At 38.4% G+C, this 23,896-nt stretch overlaps 1 protein-coding gene across 5 annotated transcripts in view; it reads right to left on the bottom strand.

Annotated features, from left to right (window-relative positions):
• The window catches only part of LOC105195710, a 128,339-nt gene that overhangs the window by 39,488 nt on the left and 64,955 nt on the right, over positions 1-23,896 (bottom strand). The window lies entirely within an intron of this gene.

The following is a 23,896-nucleotide window of genomic DNA, read 5'->3' as shown; positions in this document are numbered from 1 at the left end:
CAAATAACAAAAGCATACGTTTATTACCTGTTCCGGAGTGTCATAATGTCGATTAACACGCGATCAAGATTGACGCGCGATACGGCGAGTAATTTGTCGCATGCGCGGACGTAGATTCGGACGGAGACAATCAACGGTATATTAGATCGACCAGCACGATTGGGACCGAACAGATTCGTTCGTTTCGCGTCGCGCGATAATAGAAATGATAGCCGATGCTCGCGGGGGACATTCGCATTAGTCCCGCCAGTATGGCGCATTAAAACGGGGGACCTGAAACCGCTAGAATTTCGGAATCAATTTTCGATGAGATACGAGGAAGGTCGCGTTTCATTTATACGTTCCCACAGCAACCGCAGCACCAACTCAACGAAATTATATAGGAGAATTGACATAAAGTCCGGTGATTTCAAGAACGTTCGAGTTCTTTTAATTTTCATTTTCATCGATTATCGTTACCATTCTTTATGTACCCTATCCTTATAAAAATAGTCTCCTTCTCTCATATCTTTGAAAAGTCATGCTTTATTTTATTATTTATAATGTATATGATTTTTCAAAGAGAGATACGAGAAAGAAGCTATAATATTATATGCATGTAGACTTGAATGTTGTTTGTTCACGTAAATTATTTCCTTGCGGATTAAACCGGCGTTATTAACGAAAATATGGCAAACCCTAGGTACTATAAACAGCAGTATTATTTTTACAACTGCTCCATGTCTTCGTAATAAAGAGAAGTTTTTTTGAAATGATTTAGAACCATATCAGTTTTATTGGGTCCAAGGGTCAAAGTCAATCTAAAATATTCGTATTATTTTATCATATCCGCCGCAATCAACTACATTCTTTCGCTGCGAGTCGTCAGACCCACCGAGATAAACTATTTTTAATTATTTGTTATTCAAACGAACGTACGCATTACTGGTTTTATTGATTTATTTAATTTTTTTGTTCTGATTCGGAACATATCATTGGAGATGTACAAATTCGCGGATCCATAAACATGCAAGGAAAGGTGAGCAAGGTGTGATTACTTTACTTGATCTAAAGTTTCAACTTTAAAATTTTTAATTTAATCTAAAATTTTCGCATTGTTATAACTTCGTCTTTCAGATTATTTTCGATTTAAGAAATCTCACCTTAATAATCGCGCTACATACTTTGATTTTAGCGGCGTCGGGCTAAGCACACGGATTTTTAAATTTAGGAAAAAGGTGTAAAGAATTTAGGCGATTTTATCGGGGCGAGCGTGGTAACTGAATGGATTCTCTCTGCCGTGTCAACGTATGTACGTCGATTACGAGGATAACGGCGCAGCGCACCGGATAACGACGCCCGGCAATTACAGTTAAATCGATTTCTATCCGCGTGGCAGCTTGTCGATCGCGCTATATACGCCGCACGCGCTGTGTTCTCTCCACTCCACTTTTTTGCATGGAGGGATCCGCATTTGCTATAATAATACGAACCGGAGAAACTACCCGGCGGCGAGAAACCTTGGCAAATAACGCGCCGAAGAGCTTTCACTGCCGCGTTTTCTACGAGAATTTTCGATAGCTCCTTTTTTCCCCCCGTTTCTACGCCACGGCGAACTTTCACGGGTAGGACGAAAATAAATCCTTTATTCGCGTCGATGCGTCAAAACTGGGGGCCGGGCACAGATTCGTAGGAATTTCGCGGTCGACCGGTTCGAAGTAGAAATAATTCAAGCTCGAGTGGTTCGAGCTATCTATTCAAAAAAGCGATTGCTTTTTTTTGTGGTGCCTTTAGCGATCTTAGAAGCTTCTTTCTTTTCAAAATGCTAAGATTCCTGCCGATACAATGCGGATCTCTTTCGGGCTTCGTCGATGATTCACAATTCTTTTTCTCAGAAGAAATCGAGACTTCTCGATCGCATGTCAAGGTCGACGCGCGCGGTTGAAATTTCGTCATAATGACAAAAAAAATTTCAGAGCAGAAAGAAAGGAACAATGGAGCCGGTCAAATTTTGTGGAGGATAAACGCCGCAAATTATGTTGCAATTTTACTAGTAATCTGCCCGTGGACGGAAGAATAAAACAGACTCTCAGTTTTTTTTTTTAAGTATTCATACAAAAATCGACGCGATTACCACTGTACGTTTTGATATTCTAAATTTATAAACTAGCTGTGCAAATAATAGAGCGAAATCTGCAATGCTAAAACGTTCAAATAAGTGTGTATAAATAATATATTATTATTATATATAGTTTGTTCTTAAATATTTTACCATTAGATTATTATATTTGGAATATGTGTTGTTTAAAGAGCGACAGACGTAATTTTTCTTTCTTTCAAATTTCCGAATCTCCGTCTTATTAAATATTATTTATTGAGTCGTTCCCCTTACATAGGAATATTGAAACTATTTTATTCGGAATTCTGCGAGACTTTATTGAAACTTTAGCAATACAGTCGCGTCGCGTCGAAGTAATCAATTAATCAGGACCCTTGATTATAGCGTTGACAACATGAACGGGAAAGTTCTATATATGTCCAGAATATTTCTTTGATAACTATATTTACCAAGTCAAAACATTTCATTTGTGAATTTTCTCTCTCGTAAAGAGAACGACGCAATGAAATTTTAGCAAACATCTAATTCAATTGTTAGAAAGGAAGAGAGATATTTAATATGTAAAAATGTTTCCCGTTTCAAAAAAACAATATCCGCATGCACAACTATAGAACATGGGAAAGATACACCAAGCGTAAAGCGGGAAACCTGAATATCACGTAGTAAGAGACGAAAGATAGTTAATAGTAGAAGAGAAAAGAGACAATTGCGTGAATCAGATAAAAAGAGAAAGAAATACGGCAACTGCTTTCTGCTTTTTCCTATCTGATCTTCACTACCTGACGTTAGATACGCTCTACTCATACGGCCTATTCTTACAATGTCTGTGTACATAACGATAGTTAATATACAACGGTAATATAATATCAGTAACGTGCAATACAATTTCGCGCTGTGTTACGTTGCGACGTAACTAATCCTCGTATGAGCGACACTTAAGTCCACTTCTCGTCGTATCGATCAACATAAATATCGGAAGCGAGTGGGATGCACGCGGATACCGGGCAAAGTATCGACAGCCGCCTGTCGTCATCGCCGTAATTTCGTCACCTGAAACATTTACGACACGATCGGTGTGTAACCGATAACGAAAACCGATTAAGGCCGATTACATTCAGAACTTGATTCCGCAAATCCGGTACTTCGCGTAACCGCGTTTATCCCTGGTTATCCCTGGCACTTCGTTACCGGAGTCGACTTTTAAATGCATTCACCTTGCGTAACGTGCGCCGTATTTAAAGCCCGCGTCGTCTTAATGATTTATAATGCAGCTTAAAAACACGTTTGTTTTGTATCAGGCAAAAAAGAAATTTAAAAAAAGGTAATTTAATTAATGAAGATATTCATTAATTGCCCAACTGACAAGGGAGGATTTAAGAATTAATTATACAGAGAAAAGTATCTTAGATTTTTTAAATATCCAATGTTAGAAATAATAAAGAATGAATTTTTTTACTCCTATCGTAGAAACGAAAAGAAAGAAATAATTGGAGGAAAATCAACGCGAAAATTGTTCCTTTCCAATATTCACATATAAAAAAAGAAACGTAGTCGTTTCGCATTTGGCTTGTCATTCGTGTAATTTTCTACAGCGTTTTGAAACGCGTATGTTTCGAAAAAACGAAGAAGGAGAAGGAGAAGAAGAGAGAAAAAGAACTAATTGAGGTGTATTCCGAAAATTAATTTTGCAGTGAGAAAAATGTGCACTTTACATTTTACATTTCGCCGGTAATCCCAACCTGCCTGGCCGGGGAAAACAACGGCGACGTCGATCAACACGTTGACGGAAGATTGTCAGGATGTTAATTCGTGATGAGAGTAACGAAGGACGCCGGGCGACGTGCGTTGCATTAGACCCGCTCTACTCGCTGTCGATATCCCCGCCTCGGAAATTCCTAATCTTAACCTAATCTAGCTCAAATTTTAGTTTTAAAACAGAAATTGTTTCGCATGGAAGCTAAACATTTGTATGGAACAGTGCAATTACAGACAAGGTTCACACCACTAATATCAATTCACATACATTTCTCACATTTTCATTTTATACATTTATCAAAATAGATACGAATAGAATGAAGATTCGACTATCTCGCTAATTCGCGACTATATCCTGTGTTGGCTCTTATTAACATTTTTAATTCTTTGACTTTAGTCCTCAGAGCCTCATCTAATAAATTAATATCAGTATTTTCTCCATCTCCGGGTATTTTGTAATTGTGCAATTTCTGCACTTGCATGTTGCGTCTATGTCTAATACAGCAACCGTGCTTCTTCATTCAATGTAAATACTATATAGTAGACTCTACTGTATCTACAGATTAATTCTTTTGCTTTGCATTCTGAAAATTTCAAGTTTGAAATTACGCAGTGCTATACTCTAATTTCGAATCTTTTCCGCCACTTAGAATCCGTCTTCTGATTTTCGTCCTATTTTTGTATGGTTTCTCGTGTTCATGGACAAATGCATAAACAAAATGTCACTTCTTTTATCGCACACACACGGCAATTACAAATCAAATCTAGTTTTCTAACTTAAATATATTTACAACAATAATCATCGTTCGTCCTGCAATATTAGATTCGTCGGCACACGACGTATTGTGGATCGGGTGCGAACTCGTCGCGATAATTCGTCGATTAGAGCCGCGACCGCGGTCACATTTGTCCGGGCATCGGGGAAACGGGAATGCGAACGCGCGCTCGTAAAAAGTGGAGAAGAACGACTTTAAAGAGAGCCCAACTACGCACGTAGGCATCGTAAAAAATCGTAATTGCTATGGAGGGAGAGTGCATGTGCCACGTGACGCATCGCTTGAAATTAAGACGCGACTCCGGTTTTCAAATAGCTCCTCCTATAAGTTGTGCTTACATAAAGGAACGGAACTGAACGTTACGAACCAGTCGAATGATATCCGGTGGCATATAATCTCTCTTATACTTTCTCTCGATGATAATAATAAGAAGAACGCGAACAAACGCTCATTGGCCTCTGTAGATGTGAGCATCGTATAGGAAACTAGCTTCACATCGTAACAACCTCGTATCATCGTAACATTATTTTGTTATGTAGACTGATATTGATTATTTTTAATTCGTTTAAGAAGATACAAAATGATAATAGAAGAATGTCTCAATATTAATTCACACATAGCCCTGAAATCTTCATTCCACATATTTATTAGAATACACGAGCAGACCGAAGATTCGACTATCTCTCTAACTGTATTCGATTAATGATAATACGAGTATTTAGATAACGCTCTCCTACATCGTATCAAACTTTTATTTGTTATTTTTTAGAATATACAAAATTGACAGAAGCGCACATCATATTCATGTGTTATATAAAGATTTCGATAGATTTCCTTTGACGTCATCGATATACGTATACAACAGCTAAATCGACCAGCTCACCATTTTAATGCTGGTTTTCTGCTTGATCAGCCGGATGTCGGAGATTTTTGTCATAATTCAGGGATCGCGGGGCGAAGGGGAATGCGGGACGGAAGAACAGAGAATGGAAAGAGGGATACCGAGCGCCTCGTAGGTATGCAGGCTCCAGCGCAAATGCGGGGAACACCGCGAACGGGACCCTCGTCCGGTATCCTAGATTCCCCGGTACTTTCTATTGTATTTACGGATCGCATAAGAGCACCTTTCGCCGAGAAAATGCCTCGCTTCTTGTCGAAACTAGGCGGCATCCTCTCTGCATCCTCTCTTTCAACGTCTCTTCTTCGTTTTCGGTGAAATACAATCAATTTTAGTATGTGATAACGTCCGTATTATAATCCTACAGTCTTCACAATTGATTCCCAACAAAAAAACTCTAAGAATTATTCCGAAGGAGACAAAAAAAATTTATGCGATTAAATATTGATTCGTATTTTATTTAATAATTTTTTATTTAATACCTTTTTTTTAAGAAGAAAGTACAGCGCTGAAAGAACACGTGATTCAACACCGTTTCATCACTTTGTGATTTTCAAGTTTTCACTATTTTGAATGATAAATGATTGGAGTCGCTTTCGTTTCAGCTGCTAATGTATTCAATAATATTATAATTAGACTAGCAATCAATCATTTCCCATTACATCTAGCTTTCAACAAAATTTGCTTGAATCCATAATTAATATTATATACAATTTCATCTTTCTTATAATGGAATTTGATTCGAGAAAAATCGGTAATTGCTTTCGACAGCTTTACGTGCACATCGTTACTTTATATTTATATTAGCAAGCATAATCAATACTTACATTAATAAACTAATAATTACCGGTCGTATATACATGTACATATCGATCAATATTGTCAGTGCTGTACTAATATTAATCGACTGTCGCCTATTAGCGTTAGTTGGCGCTATTTTGAGAACAGTAGCTTGCGAATGATTGACCTTGGGACGCGGTGGCGTCATCCAGAAACTGACACCCACCCTCTTCAGTTTTTTTTTTTTTTGCGCAAATGCAGACATCTCGTCACAACATCTCGCTTCTCTGAATCGCCTACCGCGTTTCTCTCACAATCGACCGGATCCTCTTTCGATCGGGCTGCCCGGAGATCTGTTACGCCCGTCGTGGTGCATTAACATCGCCGATGAACGGTCCCCGCCGCGTTCGCAGGGTACTGTTATAATTCGCGTAATAGACGCATCTGCATATAGGCCGGCTGTGCGCGATCGTAAAAATAGTTGAGGCATGGGAATCTGATTATCATAAGTAGTTTTTACGCGAAACGCCGCGTCGATTACGCGCGTAACACCGCGGCCTCTTTATACCGAAATTGACTTTGTCCCGGCAGGATTTCGTCATTAAGGCATCCTCATACGAAAGATCGAAAATCTCTTAAAAAAAATTTTTCGCACAGTCTACGCTAAATTGCGAAATAAGTATTTCTCCTCTTTACGAAGTATACATCATTCTCCGGCATAAATAAACATGAGGTTTTACTAAAATGTTGTTTTTTTCCTTACAATTTTATTGGAATTTCGTTGCCTCACGATTGATGAAGATGAAGCGCACAGGCGCAAAATATGCAAACTTCGCAGATTTATCTTTCAGACGATACCGCCAATTAAAGTACAGTTAATCGAAAATAAAACTTCAGCGTTATCCGCCGGCGGTATTATCATCCTTGTTTAACGATTTTACGATAGCCATTAATACGTTCTAATCTTTCGTCATGAAATATCACGCTGTCGAGTTTGCATCACTGTCGCTATTATCTAGACTGGCGCTTATCCGAGATCGATGTACGACTAAATCACTCTTATTAATCGTTAGCGTAAAGTGATCTTTAACCCTCTTATTAATTACCGTTATCTTAATTAATGTTAATGCCGTGCTGGCGGTATTAAATTATGCGGAATTCTTTCGCGAAAGGTATGCCTTCCGTCACGATCGTCACTCGAGACGTTGCGCCGTGATTCCGATAACACGACATAATAACGGGAATGCACCGAGGTAACAGTTGCACCGACAGACAGTCGCGAGTAGGAATCGCGTCGGAGAATGCGCGTATTTCGTAGCTCTCGGCTCTTTTTCGAGAGGGGCCCGTTAAGCGTTTCGCCGTACGCTCCGTCTTCTGGCTAACGAACGCGAGCGAGCCTACCGTTAAGATGACGTGGTTATCCGGCCGCACGATTCTTTCCCTTCACCGATTCTTTCCCCGACGATGTTTGTACGAGAAGATCCTGCATATAGGAATAACGACGCGCGCGCGCGCTTCGGTATAACGGTTCCGCGATCGCAGCGTTGTTTTCGCAAGAAACACGGGATGCATCCCATCGCATCGGCCGCGCCGGCGGAGATACGCGCATCGTGCGAACCATCGCGCGCGGCTCATCGCGTGGATTTGTATCTCGTGTGATATCCCACGAAAAACCGATGATAAGATTAAGCTCGGATAACGAGATACTTTTGGATCGCGGAAGCATCTTTTTTACCCGACTAGAAGGTCGAAAAATACTACGCGGCAGATATGTCGCAAGCGAGAAATGCTACGCAATATTTAAATTTGAATAAAATTGACAACTGTTGCGAGAAGAAGGTGTTTTGATGTATAAAACTCGATTTTTATGTCTTTAGATGAAAGGTGAAAAATTACAATTGGTTATTGTATGTGTTTGTTTAAAAATCTTGATCTTTCTATACTTAATTAATCTTATGAAAAATCTATATCTGTAAGCTATGTTTCGCTCTTGAACACATACTGGATTTTCATAAAATTCCAATAAATTGTTGAAAAATCATAACTTTCTAATCAATATTTTTTAATGAATTTATTGGAATTCTATGAAAAGTATGCCCGTGACCGTTTAAATTTCGTGCGCATAAATAAGGACCCCCATGATTGATTAAACCATGTTCCGCTTTTTTTATTGCCATTATGAACAAAGCCTCATCTTATATCTTCCCACCATGGATACAAAATTTTAGAGAGAAATGTTGTATTAATGAAAAATACAGCACTATTTTTTTAAAGTGTTGTCAGTATCCTACCTGCTTATTTACGTAACTTTTGATCACTTATCTACTTTGGGTAAAAAGGCCATAAATCTTTAAGCAAGAGTCCAAGTAAATAGCGGGATTAAGGTTTATTAGTTTATCAGAGTTGTCTAATAATATTGTTTGTCAAGTGAAATCGTTCAAAGAGAATTTAACAAAAAGTTTTACAATAGAAACGCGTTGTAGCACGTAATAGCGTAAATTGGTAAGGGTCATTTTTAATTTTAAACTTTATCTATCGATAAGGGGAAGAGTAAAGGGATCTACGTTTTTCAAGGATCTGTAATTTTAGCTCTCGTTGCGGCTGATATTAACTCACTGCAGACTAACCTAGGTCAACACGACCCAGACGATTTTTTGATCTTGAATTATTTGGTAGACGGTAAGTGAAAGAGATTGGCTCTCCAACATAAAAAAAGTGTTGATAGAAAAACTTATCGGTCAAATGACGCCGTCAAATTTTGTCAGTCCTGTTTTACGCAGCGAGAAAGATTATTTTCATAATTTCTCTATCTATCATTAATAGATGTAGAACAGACTCATAATGGGAGAGCGTTTCACATGGAAAATTGTGCATTCTTTATTTGAGACTGATCGTAAGATTTATTTTCCGACAAGCCTTCTGACAACGAAAGTGATGGCGAGGAGATCGAAGGAAGATACCGACGTAGATTTAACTCGTATGTAAGCTCGCTTGTACAATTTGTCTAGAACACTCACACACTAAAATCCATGAAATTTTACAACTTGAAGACGTACTCGCGTGTTCTGATAAGTTAGAAAAAAAAACGATGCTTTTTATGATTGATAATCCGATAAAAAAAAACTGTTATCGTGCTTTGTGCCAAAAACGAAGAGCGTCGCACTTTTTGTAAAAAAAAGTGCGTTACATATGTTATAAATATATTTTTCTTAAAATTACTTTTAAATGTTCATTTCTAAAATGAAATATTGATTGTTTTTTGCAAAAAACAGTTTGTCCCTTTTCTACTATATGTTTTCCTATTTTCCATAAACCAAAATTACTGATTTTTAAATTGTACCTTTTTGAAACAGACATCATTTTTTTATACTATTTTTTCTCATACTAATCTTGGAATGTTTGAAGCTAAAAGGATTTTTTATATGTACGTATAAAAAAGTTATGAATTTTTTATTACAACAAAATGCATATTGTTCTGCCTGAAATTCGGTCACAATGTATAAAAAAGGTAAAAAAACGTTTCGGGTTATATAATTGTGCAATCGTAAATGTTGAAAGAGTATACCAGAATTTTTTCAGATATTTTAAAGCCCAAAAATCCTTTGAAAAACAAAAACTATCTACCTGTAACCCAGTTGGTTGACAAAGTAGTGAAAAACAAGTTGGTCTGCAGGCGTTTTGGAATAAATAAATGAGAATGTGAAACTGTGCACGTAAGTATCAGTATTAATATATAATAAATGAAGAAATATAAGATATAGACTACCTATACAACCTCGTTCGTGTCATCAAAATGTATATGCCTCGAGATGAACTTTTACTTGTATTTCGGTTTATAAATGTTTTAAATATAATTCGACACTTTAATCGAATTATAATAAAACCAGTTGAATATGCTTTATCAAATTTTGTAAATTTTTACCAAAAATCTTGCGCTTTTTTACACTTTTTAATTCGATATCCAGGTTATAAAACAACATCCCAAGATATCTCTCAATGCTATAAGTTAATGGAAAACAGAAATATAACGCGCGAATTGCATTTAGATCGTAATAAGAATTCATGAAATTCTAGATTCTTTCAACATTATTTATTCTATATTAACCAATAATTATGCTCTCTATTGTAAGATGACTTATCCAAGATTAATAAAAATATGTTAAAATAATCGCTCACCTTGCATTCAGATTGCAATAAAACGAACTCGTCAAGGTTTATGTAACCGATTAACATATAATGATCACTAATGTGAGATATTTGTCCCGACATCGTGAATATCCTGAGGATTAACAAAAAAAGTAAAATTATTGGAATATCGTTCATTCGTTATTCGCATTCAGACTGTAATGAGACGAGCTATTTGATTCCATACATCTCATAAATATTCAATATAGTACATTAACGCGAGACAGCTCTAGTAACGCTGCAAGCGTCCTAGATATATTAGCAGAAAAAAAGAATGTTTGAAATATATCGGACTCGATTTGCATTCGCGTCGCAATAAAGCGCACTTAATGCGTTTTGTATTTTCAAACAACGACAACTGCTCGCAACGTCGATAAATGCCACAATGTCACCGTGTTCCCATGAAATGACAGGCGTTTTTCCTCTCGCCGGTGTTGCGGCGTTTCCGCGAAAACGACGGGGACAACACGCGAGCGGGGGTAAGACGCGTATCGCGATTTATCATCACCAGCGAAGATAGACGGATAGATCGAGAAAGATAGAGATGAAGAGAGAAAGAGAGAGAGAGAAAAAAAAAGGAAAACTCCAGTAAAATCGTTAGTAATGATTAAAAAAATTGGCGTAATTGAAACGCATATTATTCCCTGTTCCTTGCGTTGCCAACGCAAGGAAAATAAATAAATTAAAAAGAAAAAAAAGGAAAAAGACTTGTTTATCCTTGCAATGCTATGCGCGTGTCGTAACGCGAGCGCAGTGTCGGAGAGATGGACGATACTCTCGAGATTAAAGTGCAAGTTCGGAGAGTAAAGTATCGTAGTGGTATAGTTGGCCACTTGTACGCTGCCCATTGTGCCGCTATATTACCGTAAAGCGATGCTGGCATCCTTTCTCTCTTTTTTTCTTTCCTTTCTTCGCCGAACGACGACGCAGCGAACGACGAAAGCGGCGATAGCGGCTTTATCGCCGCACAGATAAACTTCGGTGCATACGCAGCGTGGAGGCCGCTCTTTCTCTCTCTCTCCCTCGCTCTCCGGCACTGATCGCTCCTCTCCTTCTATATCCGTTTCTCTTTCTCTCTCTGTCGATCTCATTCATTCACTCTCTTCCTCCTTCGCGCGCACCGAGGGGGCGTGCACTGACGCTTCTGCTCGGTTGTCGACGCGACGCACGTGGCACACGCGTTGTTTCATCCACCGCCGCATCTCAGTGGGAATGGATTCCTTTGACGATTAATTAGCGTATACGTCAGGCCCTCCGAGATTTCCGAGGATGGGGAAATGCTCCGCGCGGCATCGCACGAATTTCCGTAATCCGAATCAGCTGGCGCGAGGCATTCGAGTTATCGAATCCGAATATCAAATAAGCAGGCGTTCAAAAAGTTATCCTTCAGCTTTAGACGCATTACAAGGACATGTATCGTATTACGGCTTGCCTTCCGAGATACGTAGCATCTTTCGAAAGGAACTTTGTTTTCAAGCAAAAGATAGTAATTTATGTAATCTAACGCCCGCAGGCGGAGACCTTGGATGGAAAACTTGACCCCACTCCTCGATCACTTAAGTGCTTTGAAAAATAATTTCCACCACTGGAAATTCATTATATCTACAAGAAGTTACAATGTATGAAGTTGTATTAAATAAGATATATAAATGGCTTTGCGCAAAACAATTTCTGAGAAGATTAAATTCTTTTGTACTGGATTATCTTAACATCTTGAATTTAACAACAAACATCTTAATGCACTGTACGCCGCTTGGATTTAATTCGTAAAATGCGCAAATGCTGATGGTTTATAAAAAATTAATATGTGACGGAATCTCCTAACCATTTGATATTTACTCATCTTACAACAGCTACAATAATCGGAGGAAAAAATTTATCACAACTAATCTAACATATATTAATATAAAACTAAATATACATATATTAAAACATATAAGTACAAAACACAAAATTTCTAGTCAGTTTGTAAGTTGATCGTGTAGTTTGCAATTAATCTGCACTTAATTTTTTTTTATAGAAATGCATTTTGATAAGAGAATCTCGAAATCTCGTCTCAAAATTTCTCGTCCCGTTTAAGATAATAATTTCGAAATCATTATCTGTCATTTGTTTTTCTTGTCTCGTCTAGTTTCCTTTCTCGACTCGTTATTTCTTTTTCTGTTAGCCATAATTTGCTATCTCATTATAAAAGAACAAATGAGATGAAATAGTCGATAGTCTCGAACATCTTAAACATAAAATTCGAAAATCTCGAGACGCGAGAATCTCAACCAGTCGAGACAAAAAATTTTTTTCAATTATTTGTTTTCGTTGAGAATAAATCTCGACATCGATATTTTCTCGTCTCGTCTCGCTCGAAAGCATCGCTAATTTTTGAAAGATAAAATTTCGACAAATGACGTGAGCGCCAACTCATCAATAAAAAAAAAGAACGTGTGGCTCCGTGTGAAAGTGACGGATGTTCGTAAGTGACGAGTCATAAGTTAAAATTAATCACATCTTACATATATAAATTCTTAAATTTGTAAACTTTAGCGAGATAATTTAGTCATAAGTTTAGTATTAAGTCAATCTTTAGCGAGAGTCATAGAAGATTCTTTAAATCTAAATGATATATGTATATAGAGGGATATCAATCTTTCTTTCTTTTTTTTTATTGTTTTAGACCTTCATTAGTTGCTAAAATTTTAGCCGATATTTTCAAAGGTATCTTGTTCGTATTCATGGTTCTGTATGAATTGCTTGAAGAGAATTAATTAGTAATTTTCTTTTGCTTTGTTAGACCGGTATCTCTTCTATTACGAATACCATTATTCAATCAACGTTTCAATTTTTCTGCGAATTCACTGTGTACGAGTTTCTCACTGTAGCTATTTTATTAATAAAAGGTATATTTCTGATTGAAGATTGGCGCAATACCGTTAGAAGGTTTGCGTTTAAAAACCGGTAAACATCTACACACAATTCCATCGTACAGTAATGACTTGACGCGAGACGCATCCATTATTTCTCAAAATTCATTGCACTTTTGCATTAAACTATGGATGTGTCGCATTCAATATCTAGTCCATTATATGTATATAATAATGTATTGTATATAATAATGTATTGTATATAAATGTTTTATCATTTTATATTATGTATTTTATTATATATAATTATATTATTGTATTGCACATATATTACAAATAAATCACTTGATTTTTTTGAAAATAAAAAATAGTCATTTATAATTAATAACAATAAATGTAATACCAGCAATTGTACAGTTATAGTTGTAAAATTATGAAATACAAAATGATAACTAAGAATTAATTAAAGATGTAATGTAAATAACATTTTAAGAAAGCTTTATGAAATTTAAATAATTTTAACAAAAATAAAAAACCAATAGCACACATTAGGAAAAAAGCAGAGCGCGAACAGAAATATTTTAAATGGTATCTTCTCTATGTGTAGTAATAACTGACACGGACCACGATATGGTGTTCACGATGTCGGAAGCCCGCACAGCTTCAGTTCAACCGCAGTTCAACTTTTGGTGCGCCCCATTCAAGGAACTTCGCATCACCACTTCTGAGAGGCGGTAAATGTGTACTCTGGCAGAGGCGTGAGTAAAATCCTGTTTTCCTCTAAAAGTTCAATGTTTTTGCAAAAAGAGACACAACGAAATCGCGCGATTAGATTGCTTGTCTTGACTCTTGAACTTACGCGATCGCAAAAGTATCATCCGCATGGAACGCGAGAGAAAGAGAAAAAGATTGAGTTTAGTTGATGAAAATGATATAATAAATTAAAAACAAAAGAGTTATCGGCAATTGTTTATCTCATTATCGAGACAAAATATTAAAAAATACTCGGGTCAAAATTTTACTTCCATTCTCGACCTCAATTAGATCTTTCACGCTTATTTTGATATTTTAAACACTCAAATAGACCACTTTTGAACCTATTGACTATAATAGAGTCTTTATGAAGGATTTCGAGAAGTTTAATAAAAACCTCTTTTTAACCTCCAAGTGGAAAATTCTCTGGTAATTATCATTTTAAAGCACAAGATAGAAGGTCAAAAGATCCAATTGAGGTCGAGAGTACAAGTAAAATTTCGACTTGGAATTTATACTTTTAAAATACGATCCATAATTTATATCATAAAATATGATCCAACATTTACATAAAAATATCTGTCGACGAGTAAAAGTTTTTCTCAGTTTTTCTTTTCGTGATTAAGTGTTACCAATAGTGATATACAGTATGTCATTCATTTTCAATTCCCTCTTGATATTCGTCGCTCTTCGCTCTGACGACTTACCGGCCAAGGCAATTAAGAGATCAGATCAGTCGTCCCTAAAAAAAGGCTATTTCTTTCACATTACTGACTCTTTGTAACTCTATCTTCTATGATCTCCTTATAGCAAACCAGTAAACAAATATTTTATTTATATAATAATTTCGCTACTTTTCTATTATAAAGTGTGGTGATTCCTCAACGTATTTCTGTGATGTACACTTTTTACAATTTACATATACGGGATATACGGGATTTCTAGTTTAAACGCCGGTTTCGAATTAGATTTTCTCTTTGGATGTAAGAAAGAGCACTTAATAAATTTTCCGCTTTAAGAGTTATAAATCACGGTAGTTTAATGAAAATAAAAGTTGTGCCGATTGCTTTAATGAATGATATAATCAAAGAACGATATCTGAATGATTTATTACGTCCTTCATCGGCACGATAAATAATAGATCGTATCTGTGCGAAATCTGTTGAGTCGTCGCATCTGAGAAGATCGCGGTAAACTGATAAATTTGTACGGATATCGTAGATAACTCTGCGGTATAAGTAGTTATTAGTGTTAGACACGTGTTATCGTAATTAGTAGCATTAGTTCGTTACCGCGCGCGGCCTTATTATCATCGTCAGCGCGATGTAACACGCCGGTAAACGTAAATAAAAGCGAAGTGGGGTCAGAGCTACAATATACAACGCGCGTCATAAATCGCCGGTTACGTAAAAAAAAAGAGGAGAAAAAAGAAAAAGAGACCGGCAAAAAAAGCCAGCCGGTCAGTTTTACGCTCGACTGCGGCACCGAGAGCGGACTTTGCGATTAATGCAGGACGCTTGCGATTAATGCCGCGGCGGTACCGGCACCGGCGAGAAATTGTGTCGCGCCGCCACGTCTCCAAAAGTATTTTTTATTTTTTTTCCCCCCCGAAAAGAGCGCGCGCGGACGACAACATTTTTGCCTTATCGTTCATTCGTCCGATTGACGTCGTAGAACGTCTAAACACGCGCTTGAGAGGATTGATAACAACCCTCTCCTCTCCTCCTCTCGTCGTTGTTCGAAACTCTGCTCTCTCTTCCCGCGCGCTCAATTTTTCGCAAAAACGAGGCTCGCGTTTCGCTTTCTCGCGACGACAAGAATATGACGCGGTGACTTTGTTTACACGCGACACCTCACCTATGTCTTGACCCATACTCCGATCTGAATTAAGTCACCAACGAAACGATTAATGTGAAACGATATAAACGCACGTATTATACCGAAGAGCACCTAACAATGAGATAGGGATCGTGAAAAAGTTACCTGACCCAAACGGTTTATTATCGTGACTTGTCGTGTTCGTATGAAAATATAGATGACTAAACGCATAAACTACACTCGAGTCAATGACCTCCGCGTGTTCGGGGACTTTGGAGCAATCGCTCGATGCTACGGGTGTCCAAAGCCACGAGTACGATACTGCGCGATACAACGAAGGAAAAGCCAAGCCCAGGTTCACTGAACGTAAATTCGTCGGCGTAGCAGGCGCGAAGCGCTGATAAGAAGCCAAGCGTTGCTGGTCTCTCTCTTTTAACGCCGCTTCGAGAACGGACGATAACGAGAATGGAATGCACCGTAAGGAAAATTTGCTCGAGGATAAAAATAAAAAAAAAAGAAAAGAGAAAAAAAAACATGAGAGAAGAAGTACCTAATACCATGGTCGGGAAACGTCGGTGCTTACATGCCACATCGTAGATTCGCGACCATTTGGAGTCCAGACCGCAGCCGCGTCCTGTTAACGCGATGCACGTAGACATTACGCGAACTCCCGTCCCATCGACGCGACACAGATCCCGAGTGTCGATTGGCCGCCCGATGGATTCGCGCGCGGACTGCTCGCGAAACTGGCACCCCGATAGTGGACAATGCGTCGCAAACTGCTCGCGACGCTTCAAAGTGAGAATTCCGGATAAAGAGAAACTCTCTTTCTCTCTCGCGTGCGCGAACAATCCAGAACGTCGTTGCCTAACAGCGAGATCTGTTCCGTTCTGGGTCATCGCCACCGAGTCTCGCGAGTTGTACGATACGTTTCTGTTTACGATGGATTGATGACGCGCGGGTTGATCGAGAGTCGCCCGAGCGCGATAACGCGCGCGAGAGGAGAGGGCACGGCGACTTGTCTTAGCTCGTCTTCAAAGCATGTTTGCATTGAGCAGTCGTTTGGGAGAATATTTCAAAATAAAGTAGCATTGCGGACTAATCTTAGTAGCCCAGATTATCGGGAGTTATATTGCGTATTTATGATTATTTACTTACAGCGCCAAAAGTTTGCCATTATTACTAGCAAGTGGCTGTAAATTGCGCGGACAGAACGGGAAATGTTCCCATAATTGAAGAACTTTAATTTCCATTGCGAAGTGATTGCGAAGAAATCCTTCGGCTTTTAAATCTGTCGTTAGTATAAAGTGAAATTTTAATAGGACTCTCTTGATTTTCTTTATTCCTGCAGGTTTTTTTTTAACAAAAATATATACGTTGCTGCCATCAGTCTGAATTAAAAGAGAGGTTTAGAATTGAGGTTTTTACATTAAGTTTCAGGAAATATGCAAGTAGATAATGTATTTTATTCATCTAATCGCTTCTCTTCAACAAAATTCTACTTTGTAAATTTATTAAATAAAATGTTTGTAACTTTGAAACGCTACAGCAAATCCATCGTCGTTACATTTGTAAGCGAGTGGAAGAACCTAAGTCGATAAAACAAGGTTTGAACTGTATTCGAGGAATACAATCGGTAAGAATCGATACGTTACAATTGTCTTATCAAAGTCACATTAATCTTGAAGCGCCATTAATAATGATGCGTCTGTCTGGATTATTGAAATCTATTTTTCCGCCCTGTCTCTCTTACCGAGAATTCCATTTTACGACGCGCATCTTTCAATGACATTAAACGAACAATGTTGAGAAGCTCTTAAATACGCTGCGAAATATTAAATAATAAATCTAGAACCAATACAATTTGTTAAAGTTCGAAATAATTTATTAATTTATTAATTGAAAATATATAATTTAGTCTTTTTTTTCTTTTCCGTTGTTTTATTAGTGCCATAGTGCAATGTTAATTTTTTGAAACTCGTAGCGAATTCGGTTGGACACACTAGTACGCACTGATACGCATTGAAACCGCCGTATACAAATTGACGTAAAAATATGTATTTAACATAAATATATGAACGGATTAAACTGCGAAATCCTCAATATACTTTATTTGATAAAATATATATTTCATCATTCGAAATATTTGCATTTTATTTTTACTCTTAGATTAGATTAGTGTACGACTTTAATGTGCACCAGTGCGCACTAGTGCAGTCCAATCGAAATCGTTATTAGACAAATGATGTGAACGAGCTCGCCAATAAATACGTTTGCGTTTCCATAACTGCATTTATAATTGAAAGTTAATACGGTTAACAGCGACAGCTCTTATAGGTTTTACTATTAAAATTTTACATTTTTTTGATTTATTCATTACAGCCATACTATTTGCAGTAACTATTTTATTTTTAACTTGAAAAAAAAAACAATACAATATCAAAAACATTGAAGGAATAAAAAGCAAAAGTAGAGCAAATGCACGAAGGTAATTGTATAATTAAAAAGAGATTTAAGCTGTGCTAAAAACCATATTTTCACAGGTCAAACAAATTTTCAAGAATGTAAGTACTAAATTTTGCAGGGAAACATTTCGAGCTTTAAAGTCGATTATTCCAAAAATTGCATGACTCCGCACTCTAACCCAATTTCTTGAAAGAGACGAATTAAATAGAAATGAATCAATTATTAAAAGTGTTCTTAATCCTGAACTTATCAAAGTTCATTTGAATGTTAAATGAAACATGGGAAAAATGGGTCACGAGTAGATAATTTCTAAATACAATTACGTTAAATATATCGCGTGTTTATAATGTTAGGCTGAGATTAGAAAGAATACACACAAGCGGCACACAGGCGTTTCTCCGTTCTCCTCTCTATGTACTAACTCTAGAACTTCCTTTTTCCAAACGAAACGCTGCCTTTCCTAAACACCTATTTCCAACTTTTCTTTAAGTAAATTAGAAATGTGTTCGATTAATGTTTAACGGCAAAGCACATTAATTCAAATTCCGGATGATTAAATCCCACAAGTTGAAAACTGCTTTCGATCCGTCGAACCGATGACCAAGCGAAACCCTCATGAAACATGAAGCATCTACCGAATTGTTTTTCCCTACTCGACCTTGCCGGTTTCGAGGCGAGCGAGCGATCGATCGAGCGCAGTAACCGTGCGAGAGATTGGCGAAAATCGCGCAAAATTGTCGGCATTAATATTTCAATGTTGTGACGGAATCTTTCTGTAGGACGATTAATAATCGATCCTCTCGAATCCGAGAGAAGCCGCGGCAAAGAGCGAAGGCCGAGACCCGAGACCCGCCAATCTCCTTCGCTCGTCCTAGATTCCTAAATTCGTATAAGCTCGAGTAATTTTAGTCGCAAGAATATTACAGCGATTTTGGAATAACACGACCGTAACACGTCCGCATTTAGCGGTCCCCGATAACGCTTATACCGCCGCCAATGTCAATGGTGCTTACACCGATAACCGGCACATGATAATTACAATGCACATCGGGCCGCGCTAATCTAACGCGACGAATACATTTTCATCACTTAGAATTCATTTTCTGCCCTCGGTGTCGAAGCGCGTTGCGATTTGTGACAATTAAATTTAACCTACCGGGTGTCCCACTTTAAAATGCCGATCTTAATTTTAGTGACGGATTGACTTGATCGACGAAATGCCGCTGGAATATTCGTATTCGCGGTGCCGACGAAATCTAGATCGACCTCTGATGGCCCTCGCCTCCGGGCCAAGGGTGCGTGCTGATGCACGACGTCACTGGAAAGATACTTTTCTGGATTCTTCGGAGTATGCCTGCTAAATAATAATACGTAGTTGCTAATGGAAACCCACTTTTCTCTCTCGCGCGCGCTGGCTTCCCGCTAAGTAGGTTTCACGAAAGGGAAAAGTGTGTCACTTGCACAAAAGCCTTTTTCAAATCGCCTTAGAGTTCCGCTGTTGTTATCATAACAATCGCGATATCGTCAAGCATGCGAAAATAGAATGCGCTCGCTCAAAAGACAGACACACTGAAAATATAAAATACAATACGAAATTTTACTTTTCATATTCCATTTCTTTTTCTCTCTCTTTCTCTCTCTCTCTCTCTCTCTCAAGCGGTTCTCAAAGAACCACTTCTTAAATTACACTTCCATAGATATTATCGTAACATCTTACGAAACGCAAAGCTTCAAACTTTTAAATCTACTTTCCCCACAGTGTCATTATTTCTTTCTTTACAAACTTTTCGCTCACGCGCAATCGTGTTAAAAGAATTGATCGGTGAAAAGAAGGGACCGGCATACGAATAAGTGCATCGCGATCGCGCGGTCGTGACTGTTTCCAACAATGCTCTCCTCATTACCAAAGCGCGACATTTTCATTATTATTAAACCATTCGTCGACCGGCGAAACCGGCGACCGAAGCGGCCCGCCGAATCGCGGAATACTATTACGAGCGAGAGACAGTCGACCGCGCGCATTATAATACCGCGACAATAATTTATCGTAATTTAAGGCGCAAAATTCTCCAGCGAGAGATTTCCATAAAGTTACCGACTACGTTTATGTGTGTTAAACGGCGACGGCACACACGTCACTTCGCAAACACTTCTCGAACGCAAATGTTTCGGCTTTTCTGCACGGTTAATGAGACTTTCGTCGATGTGGAAACTCGCGCGGCCCACGATGTCACGCTAAAATGGCAATGCTTTGTCGTAAAAACAATACTTCGCAGTCTAATGCCATTTCTAAGTTGATAATAACACCTCGATTACCATAATTATACAATCGTCACAAAAGTCGCGCGCGAGACGCTTTGCAAAATTTTATTCGGCGCTCTATTATTATTTTTATCGAGTCACATTTAGTTGCACGTAAAAAATTACACGTTTATAAATTATACTTTATATTCCATAATAAAAAATTTAATTACATTATTTCAATTTCAAATGTTTGAATAATATCACAAAAAATTTTAATTATGCTCAACTGAATAAAAAATGAATTAAAAAATGAATTAAAAAAAAAAAACATGACAGCTTTATGCCTGTTCATAACTCTCGTGTTATAACGTCAAATACGACGTAATTAAAAACGCAATAAAATTAAAACTTTTAACAATCTATTTTTGACGGGAAAAATTGTCATTCTTCTAAAAGAAAATATTCGTTATTGCGAGAGGGTTAATCGGATTCAAAACGGAATGCTCGGTACGGGCCTGGAAACCCACGATGAGAAGATGAGAAGTCTACCACACAGTCCCCCCCTCCCCCTCCTTTCTTCCTTCCTCCGCTCCTATCGCTCTTTCTTTCTCTCGTATTCCGTCGTTTCGGCTCTCTCGGCGTAGATACAACCGGTTCCCCCGGTGGTGTTCACCCGCTTTTTGAGAAAAAATTGAACCAGTTTGTAAAACGAAAAAAGCTCTCCCCGCCACCCGGGGGCTCCCCCTTTTCCCCGCTCTCTGTCTCGCTCGCCCGATTCTCCCTACCCTTTTATCCTTCGCGCGGTCGCGGCTCATGAGAATCAAAGCGATTCCCGAGCTCCGAGACAACGGAATTTCGATGTCGTCGCGTCGAAAAAGCCGCCGCCGCGATTTTAATTTAATCGTCAACAAAAACTACAATTGGCTTTTTTTTTATTTTTCGAAAACTATTCGATCGCGGACATGGCATGACGATCGTCACGCTTTTCTTGCCAAGCTAAAATTTACAAGAGAACAAAATCGATCCGAAAATAACGTTGACATGAATCTTCGAATGTCGGCCACTTCAAATCGTAATTAAAAAGAAAAAGCGTATTGTTGCAACATCACTGCATACAGAAACAAAACCGCTCGCGCGGTTTCAGGCAAATCATAAAGTATTGTTTTACTTAAAAATGGTAATCAAAAATGTACATCATAAATCATATTCGCGACAATTTACATTGACGACGATTTGAAACGCAAAATAGTAGAGTTCATCAGATATTGGCATTTTCTCGAAACAACCGTAACTGGATAGAAAATCGTGACCTGCCGGGTGAGACCGAACGGACGCGCCGGTGCTTGCGCCCTCGTCGACCGGGTAGAAACAGAATGGAAGACCTCGCATTTTCTCAGACGCTGAAAAAGCCAAGCTTGAGAGGCGCGGCGCTCCCGCCGCGACGCAGGCCGTCTCGGCGCTCTTCCCCGCGGCGGTGGCTATTGATTTTCGAATTGGTTCAAAATTTCCATAATACCGCGACGGCAGCGGACGGCGGCGAGGGTATACCGAGTACGTCGGCGGGGTGGGTCGGCGGACGGGAAGGAAGAGAGACGAGCAAACGAGAAAGGAAGGATGTTGAGAGAGAGAGGGAGGGAAGGGGAGGAGAGCCGTAATACCGCGATGAGGGAGAGGGTACGACGCGAGGGGATTGGAGTCGCCATCGGCCTCGGACGGTTTCGAACTTGGCAAAGTTCAGGCGACTCAAAAGAGACACCCCTCGGCACCCACTCCACCGTCCTTTCGACTCGCGACACCCCTCCGTGATTCACCCTGTTCACCCTCTCGAGTCTGACTCTCTTTCTCGCTCTTTCTCCCCCCTCGACGCTCAACTCGCTTTTCTCCGCGGCTTGTCTCGTCGTCCGCAGCTCACCCTCGACTGCCTCACCCTTCATCTGTACCACGCGCACCTTCTCCGCCCCATCTACTGATCGCAGTAGAAATATCCATGCAACGATAACGACACGGCACTCGATTTGTTCATCGTTGTGAGACATCGTTGTAATAACGTAAGAGCGTTATGGGCGTATTGTCTATTTTTTGTTCTCCATTCTTTTACAATTTTTGTGATACTATTGTAATGCACATTAAACATTTGGTCAATATTTAATATAGAAGTTAGGAAAAACGTGAATTTTTAAATAGGTGAGGTCATCAACATATTTCTGTGGTGCGCACTTTTTACAATTTACACAAATTACAGAATCCCCCAGTTTAAACGCCGCGCCACTTTCGAACGGCCTAATTTAGAAGGGTTTTCATAGTAAGATACTCTCGATGCTTTGCCATTGCCCTTTAAGAGGTAGCGATCGAATAAAACCAGATGTTTCTGATCAGTGGGATCTGAACCCGGATCTTCGGCACAGAGAGTAGATGCACGCTCTCTGCGCCACGATTACTACTTCTGTGTAAATTGTAAAAAAAAGCGTACATTACAGAAATACGTTGAAAGGTCATCACGCTTACATATATTACGCGGAAAAAAATATAAAATAAAAAAAAATATTGTGACACGGAAATAAACATAACGTGCAATGTACTCGATTGAAATTTAGAACAAAAAGGAAAATGTATAAACGAAGTGCCTTTAACGATCATAGGTAGATCTTAGTGCTGAAATTTATTCGTGTGATTTTATACACCTTTTCAAATTCAAAGGGAAAAGATTGATTAAATATTTAATATTTATTGACCAGATTTCATATCATTAGCGGACATAATCATTGCTAAATATGTAATTAGAGAGCGTACAAACGTAAAGAATATCTCAAATACGCATGCTAGTTTACCTTGCCCCGTCGATCGCGCCGATTTTATACAAAATAAAGTATTTTTTGCAAACTCCGTGATCCTCTTTTAGTTTCCTCGAAGGCCTGAACAGAACTGATACTTTTCAAAAGAAACATTCACTCCCTCCGTTTTGCCAACCTTCGCTTCGGTTAGCAGTCGGTCTAAAAAGAAAATTCAAAAGATGAGTCCGCTGGTATTTATATTGGCTACTCCCCACCAAGAATTAAGGGAACTCGTACAAAATTCCAATATAAAGTCCGTTTTACACAATCTATAATTTACGATAGAATTCTATTTATAATTTTACTTCAAATTGTGAGTGTAATTATAGATGAGAAAAAATGATGTATCGTAAGAACCATAATTTGATTTAAAATTATGTAAAGAACATTCGATTGTAAACAAGTAACTTGTTCCCGGAACCAAGACATTGTCACAT

The sequence above is a fragment of the Solenopsis invicta genome, chromosome 16, assembly GCF_016802725.1.
Source record: "Solenopsis invicta isolate M01_SB chromosome 16, UNIL_Sinv_3.0, whole genome shotgun sequence".
Classification (NCBI taxonomy): Eukaryota; Metazoa; Arthropoda; class Insecta; order Hymenoptera; family Formicidae; genus Solenopsis; species Solenopsis invicta.
This window is presented reverse-complemented; position numbering and strand designations above follow the sequence as displayed.